General features: G+C 31.5%; 1 long non-coding RNA gene across 1 annotated transcript; it reads left to right on the forward strand.

Annotated features, from left to right (window-relative positions):
• The first annotated feature begins 1,887 nt into the window (after positions 1-1,887).
• LOC122269104 (uncharacterized) lies at positions 1,888-7,308 on the forward strand. The gene is made up of 2 exons (XR_006224984.2): positions 1,888-2,136; positions 6,294-7,308. It is a non-coding gene; the product is annotated as an uncharacterized lncRNA (long non-coding RNA).
• Positions 7,309-7,573: the final 265 nt, after the last annotated feature.

A 7,573-nucleotide genomic window follows, 5' to 3' on the forward strand; every position in this document is an offset into this window, starting at 1 on the left:
AATTATAGTCGAGCGATTTAGGGTGGCAACTATTAGGAGGAGTGGAAAGTAATGTCGTTTTGTCGCATTAAATATTCGTTAGTCTTAAAAACCAATTCATTTTTTTCTATCCATTCCGATTCATTTTCGATCCGGCATTGAAAGGTTGTTGCTAACGAGGGTGAATACATTATTGATTAAAAATAATATCTTGATAACAAATATCAAGTACACCGAAACGACATTACTTTCCTGTCCCTCTAATATTACACAAATTTGATGCTCTACAAACGAAATTTATAATAATTTTAAAAGGTATTTATATTACAATGCACATTAATCATTTCAAATATTTAAACATTCTTACCATTCTTCATCTTTTCTATAAGATATGTCTATGTTTTTATGAGAACAGAAACGAGTGAAAAAGAGCAAAAATGCCAACCCTCGAAAACCAAACGAGACTTACCAAAGACTGACGTCTCACATATTATACAAGAACTCTAGTTATTTAAATCTTAAATTCTTCAATACCTACTTTTAGTACGCTCATAATGAAAGTTCATTCAAACAGAAATTAAAGGAATTTTTATTTACAATTAACGATATATCATGTTGACTGCCGCGTCACCCGTATTCGGGTGACAGCAAAGTTTCTGATAGGGTCGCGTCACCCATATTTGGGTTACAGCAAACTTTCTGTTCGGGCAGCGTCCCCATATTCGGGTGACAGCGAAGTTTTTGATAGGGTCGCGTCACGCATATTTGGGTTACAGCAAACTTTCTGTTCGGGCAGCGTCCCCATATTCGGGTGACAGCGGAAGTTTCTGATAGGGCCGAGTCACCCATATTTGGGTTACAGCAAACTTTCTGTTCGGGCAGTGTCCCCCATATTCGGGTGACAGCAAAGTTTCTGACCGGGCCACGTCACCCATATTTGGGTTACAGCAAACTTTCTGTTCGGGCAGCGCCCCCATATTCGGGTGACAGCGGAAGTTTCTGATAGGGTCGAGTCACCCATATTTGGGTTACAGCAAACTTTCTGTTCGGGCAGTGTCCCCCATATTCGGGTGACAGCAAAGTTTCTGATCGGGCCACGTCACCCATATTCAAGTGACAGCAAAGTTTCTGATAGGACCNTAAAGAAAGTTCATTCAAACAGAAATTAAAGGAATTTTTATTTACAATTAACGATATATCATGTTGACTGCCGCGTCACCCGTATTCGGGTGACAGCAAAGTTTCTGATAGGGCCACGTCACCCATATTTGGGTTACAGCAAACTTTCTGTTCGGGCAGTGTCCCCCATATTCGGGTGACAGCAAAGTTTCTGATCGGGCCACGTCACCCATATTCAAGTGACAGTGAAGTTTCTGATAGGACCGCGTCACCCATATTTGGGTTACAGCAAACTTTCTGTTCGGGCAGTGTCCCCCATATTCGGGTGACAGCAAAGTTTCTGATCGGGCCACGTCACCCATATTCAAGTGACAGCGAAGTTTCTGATCGGTTCGCGTCACCCGAATTGGGGTGACGCTTATTTGACTACTTGCGAAGGATATTCGTATGTATTTGAAAAGATATATCACAGAAAGCAACAAAACCATTGAATTGTTATATAAGTAATACAAAAATGATTTATTAAGAAAATTATCGTGAGCCTCGAAAAGTTTTCTTCTTCACAGCTGTTTGGCTCACTAAGAAATAAGTTCTCCATTTTTCTTTTCGAAATTTCAACAAATAAGGTATAGTTTTTAAGTTTATTCCTTTTTACTCGGAAAAGATTCAAACTGATCGTGCAAAGCGGCTAGATGAAAAAGAGATGGATGCGCAGCAACGGACGCAAATAAACAGACATGATACCATGGAAACAAATGGAGCGAGACTATTATTCTTGTGACCACCAGAGTCTTGCATTATTAAACTATCAGTGGGAGTACTTAGCAGAATACCCTTCGGTACTAGTGGAATGAAGGAGATTTCACTCTAAACGCGTGAGGCAGCTAAAGTGATATAGAACCTTTTTATTAGTACCATTAGTATGTTGTTTACATAGCATTTTTGACAATTTAGTTTTATTTGTTGTCTTTATGTCTTTTTATTTCGTCGAGTAAATTTAATATAAAGAGATTTTAAGGTTGACATAATGGACTCCAGGTAATCGATTTATTTCTATTCTGCATGTTTCTATTCTTGAGAAAAAAAAGGAAAATTTATAAGAAATCTTATTGATTTACTTGATTTACAAATAAATGTTTCGAAAATTTCTCTTCATTTACTTAATGCTTAATTTAAAAATACTTTTATTCCTAGTTTTTAAAGCTCTGTATGTTTATCAGCGTGAAGAGATCATTTAATAAATTTAATGACATAGCTATAGTTAGTTCAGTAAGTAAGAAATAAGTTTTTTTTAAAAATTATTATCTGATTTTATCCGAACACTAATAACGTCGATTACTGGAATATTTCCAAAAAATAATTAAATTACCAATAAAATATAACTTTTTCACATTAAATATTATTTGCTTTTGTAATTTAAGGCCCGTTTATGATTCAAATAAAAATGTAAGCGATTTTATTTGAGCAGCAGCTTGGAAAGAAAGAGAAAAAGGTGGGATTCGGATTTGTTGAGCTTTCTTCGACATAAACATAAAATAATTGTGATTAGAACTATTTTTTTTTCTTGATTGTTTACCAAGTTGTCAAGAATACAAACATACTTAAACTTGTTAAGGCTTTACTTTTTTTCTAAAAAACAGTTGGATACCGTTTAGATGGAGTTTGCTTCTTTCTTTTATGGATATTTAAGAAAAACTCGAGTTATCATAAAGTTGATCTCAAAAAATTATAACGAAAGATTTTTTAAAATTTACTTACAGGTAAAAATTTGTTTCTGGCTAAAAAATACAAATAAACACACTGTTCTCTGAAAAATGTATCGAATAAATGTATTTATTTAAATACATTTTTCCTGCACTTTAAAAAATCTTGATATCTTTTTCCTTGTTTTCTTCATATTTCTAACCTATTTTATGAGTTCTATGTACTTGCAGCTTATGTGCTGTAAGTGAAACTTACTATTATTTTTCCTCGTTTATCACTGTTTTCTTTTATCCTTTTTGTCTTTATAGTTTTATTATCTATCTATCTATATATATATAAAGATCTCATAGCAATCTGCGATGGTTGGGGAGCAGCAGCAAAATCAAGGGGACGTAGCCCACTAGTATACTATAATTATTTAACATGAACTTAACAGAGAACCATTTGGTTTGTTAAATAATTTTAATATTTGTAGTGTTATTTTTGACGGTGGAATATGTTTTTTTTTTCACAAATTGAGTTTTAAAAGGGTACAGTGTTTGAGGGATTTTAAAAATATTGGCAAAGGTTAATCAATTTTGGTAACGTTGTTTAGACTTTAATGTGATGAAGCACCAAATTCCAACAATTATTATTAAATCCATATTATTAATATTTCAGTTCCAAATGAACTTTTGTTCACTTTTAAAAATAAAGTGTTCATTTGCACTAAAAAATTCTGCAGTCATTTTTTCGTTTCTTGTTCAGAACTATTGTGTAGCATAGAAAATAAGAGTTCTCCTAAATTTTACAGATTTCTTAGTTGTTATTACGAGGGATATGTCCATTTCTTTTATAATTTAGGAAAGGATCATAATATTTCATTCAGTGTTATACTTTTGTGTTAATTATGATTATTAACTTATGTAGCTTAAATAATGGTTTACGTAGTTACTAGTTTTTAAAAAAAATGAGAGGCGTTTTAATAAAACTATAGAAGAACAAAATAAACGGTGATAGGCAAGAATTAACACGGGGAAAATATATATGTTTTATATGTTACTGTGAATTGAAGAAATTGGTAGTTGTTAATTATCACCTGTGACTATTGACAATCTCATAGTCACTTTGGTAAATGTCCGAAATATATATTAGGTCTAATTAAGTGCACTGCCCATTGTACATTTGCCCGGTATACCCTACACTGATTTTTTTTTATAAGGTTCAATGTCACTGCCCGGTATGCCCTATGTCAATGTTTTTTAATATCAAGTACTGCTGCCCATTCAACTCCGAGCCCCGCTTTTCCTAATCCATCCACAGCAGATATTAAAATATCGAATAAATATAATAATATCAAAGAATAAATTAATATCAAATAGGATATAACAAATATTTCGGACATTCACCAAAGCGACTAAGTCATTGTCGACATTCACCGGTGAAAGAGGATAATCTCTTGATTTCGGTCATTCACGGCAACATACAGTACCGCTCAAAAGTATCAGTACACCTAGAAACTTATAAAAAAATGGCAAAATTCAAAGTGTCATAACTTCTTTAAAAATGATCAAAAATGCTTCTGCTTTAGCTCATTTTGAAGCTTAAAATCTCTACTTTTATGTACTCTAATTGTTTTTAATTAATATATTTTGCAACTATGTACAATTACACTCTAAACAATCATAGAAAATTGCATTGATTTTTTGTGAAGTTTGACGCGATGTACGGGCACAAAGGGGTCAGATATTGTTAATTTTTATTACACCATTGAAAAATTTGGACTTTTAGCTTTCATTTAAAAAAAAGAATTCCAAAAAAACATATTTTTTGACGAAGTTATTGTCAAATAAAAAAAAAGTTTTTTTTTCAGAATTTAATGATTTTTCAGCAATTATAATGAATTCCGCACAGGAACTATTTAGGTTCGTCCTCCTACCTTCGGTCTTCGATCCATTAACCAGCATAAATCATATGTGGAAAGTCCTTCAAGAGCAGTGGCGAAAAATAGACAAGATAACATTAAAAAAGCTGATTGATCGGATGCCTCGAGTGTGTGCTGCAGTTATAAAAGCGCGGGGAGGATATTTTGAAGAAAGCAAAATATGATGTAAAATATTTTTTCATTATTACATTTTTGTTTTCAAATTTTTTCTGAGAAAAATACGAAAAAATAAATTTCAAAATATTAAATTGTAAACGTTGATTCTTATTTCATTATTATATTTTCCAAAAAAAAAAGTTAAAATTGTTATAATAAATTATGAAATAATATTATCGAGAAATATTAAATTTTAATTTATTTTAATTAAAAAATTTTCATATCATATTATAATTACACTAAAATTCATTATAATTGCTGAAAAATCATTAAATTCTGAAAAAAAACCTTTTTTTTTATTTGACAATAACTTCGTCAAAAAACATGTTTTTTTGGAATTTTTCTTCAATGAAAGCTAAAGTCCAAACTTTTCAATGGTATAATAAAAATTAACAATATCTAACCCCTTTGTGCCCGTACATTGCGTCAAACTTCACATAAAATTAATACAATTTTCTATTATTGTTTAGAGTGTAATTGTACATAGTTGCAAAATATATTAATTAAAAACAATTAGAGTACATAAAAGTAGAGATTTTAAGCTTCAAAATGAGCTAAAGCAGAAGCATTTTTGATCATTTTTAAAGAAGTTATGACACTTTGAATTTTGCCATTTTTTTAAAAGTTTCTAGGTGTACTGATACTTTTGAGCGGTACTGTATATATACCAAGTAGGTTTTTCTGATGTAAAATGTTTCATATTCTAATGTCCCCAAGCGTCAAAATTTATATATGTGAGTAAAAAGTATACTAACTGTATTTAAAAAGTATATTAACTGTATTTTTTTTCAAAACACGTTTTATTATCAACTGTTAACTAATATGTCAACATTTTATGCGAATATTATTTTCTATTTAAAATAATTAAGTAACAAGCGAACAGTTAAGTCTCTCAAAATCAATGAATGAATAAATTAAATGTCTTTAATATTCCAACAATTTGAAACATATTTTATTTAAATTATATTTGGCAATATATTCCCCATCTGTCTCTGCGAATATTAAAATGACCGATTAAATAGTACATTTCCTAAAAATTTACTCGATAATATTTTGGAGTATTTTGCACAGTATTTAAAATCACATAGTAAATAGGACTAAAGTTATAACTAAAAAAAATCAAAATAAATAAAAAAAAAATATATTTTGCTTTATAAAACTTCCACAAATTGCAAAATTTTCAAAGCTGTTATTTTCTATCATGTATTATACCGATTTATAACATTCTAAAATACATGCTTTAATAAATTTTCTGTTGATAAGATATATGCCTAGTGAAAACGATAGCGGAGAGTTTTTTTACAGACTAGATTGTATGATTAATTGCTATACCAAATAAAATAAATATTAATATTTTGAGATAATTACAACCTTGTTCCATAAATTAAATTTTATTCTTTTTTCGTTTTAGTTGAATTAGCTCGCTTTTCGGCAACAAAGCATGAGACTAAGCGACAGCTGTGATCGAATCAGTTTCTTCATCTGAAGTTGAAGAATTCCGTGTGCCGCGCATTATGACATAAGTACTTGCTAATATAAGCAGTTCCAGAAAAAATGGGTGCGCATCAGTGCGATCCTCATCAACATGCTCTCTACATGAACAGAAGTGTGACCGGACTCGCTAAAAAGATTCTATGAATACGATCTACTCGCAGAACAGATTGAGGGAAAAGCTCCAAATGATCTGCTTGACAAATTGCTGCAATATTTCTCTGTCGTTGTTAAGAAAATTCCTGAATCCTTAGGATGTTATTTTGAGGCTCGACCTTTAGCCTCTCTCAAGTTATGATTGTGATTAATGAAAAAGAAAATACCGTGATTCAGAACGACTACATATGATCATTAATAGCTGAGCCGGTGGCTTTGATGATTGGCAAAACTGAGCTGCAAGCTCGCTTGCTTTAAAAAAGATTAATAATAGTTGATTTTAAAAACAGCCAAGATGGCTTGAAAAAGCAACAATTTAGCGCCAGTGTGTATGCTAAACAGATTCTTACACCAAGAAAGTTTTAACAGAAACCCGAGGGAATGCAGCCAAATTTGTTATTCCGTTTTTGATGGATGGGGCAACGATTAAAGTCATATACGTTATTTTCCGTCTCATAGATGATGAAGGTGGTTCGGATTGACATATTTATTCCAGCCTTCTATGCAGTGTGGATGTTCTAAAGACCTCTACAGCAAACTTTTCGTGGTGGTTTTCAGATAGGGTGGCCCAAGCTCGAGATGGTAATTTGTTGCATTCGCTTTGGATTTGTGTGTTTTTCCTGTAAATGCTGAAGAGTTAGTTAAAATTTTAGGCATAATGATTATCTTTTTTGAACTTTGATGGATGGTGCTAATTTAGTAATTATTTTCGGGCTCTGTGAATGATTGTGCTATGTTAAATTAAATTGTAATAAAGTGCAGACATGGCGCGATTCAAATATTGATTTAATTTTATTGATTTTATTATAAATTTTATTCGGCGTATCTTATATAGGAAAAGTGCAAATTATATTACTTTTCCAACATATCGAGTTTATTTATCTACTTATAACTAAAACGTGTAAAATCTTTTATTTACATGTTTGTGCGCAAACACAATTAAGTCCCGATTCACAAAAAATGGTGCACAAAGACAATTAAGGTTTAAAGGGCCAAAATTCAAACTCGTTTAGTCAACGTAAATTTGACTCTTTTCATGTTCGA

The sequence above is a fragment of the Parasteatoda tepidariorum genome, chromosome 5 (genome assembly GCF_043381705.1).
Source record: "Parasteatoda tepidariorum isolate YZ-2023 chromosome 5, CAS_Ptep_4.0, whole genome shotgun sequence".
NCBI lineage: Eukaryota > Metazoa > Arthropoda > Arachnida > Araneae > Theridiidae > Parasteatoda > Parasteatoda tepidariorum.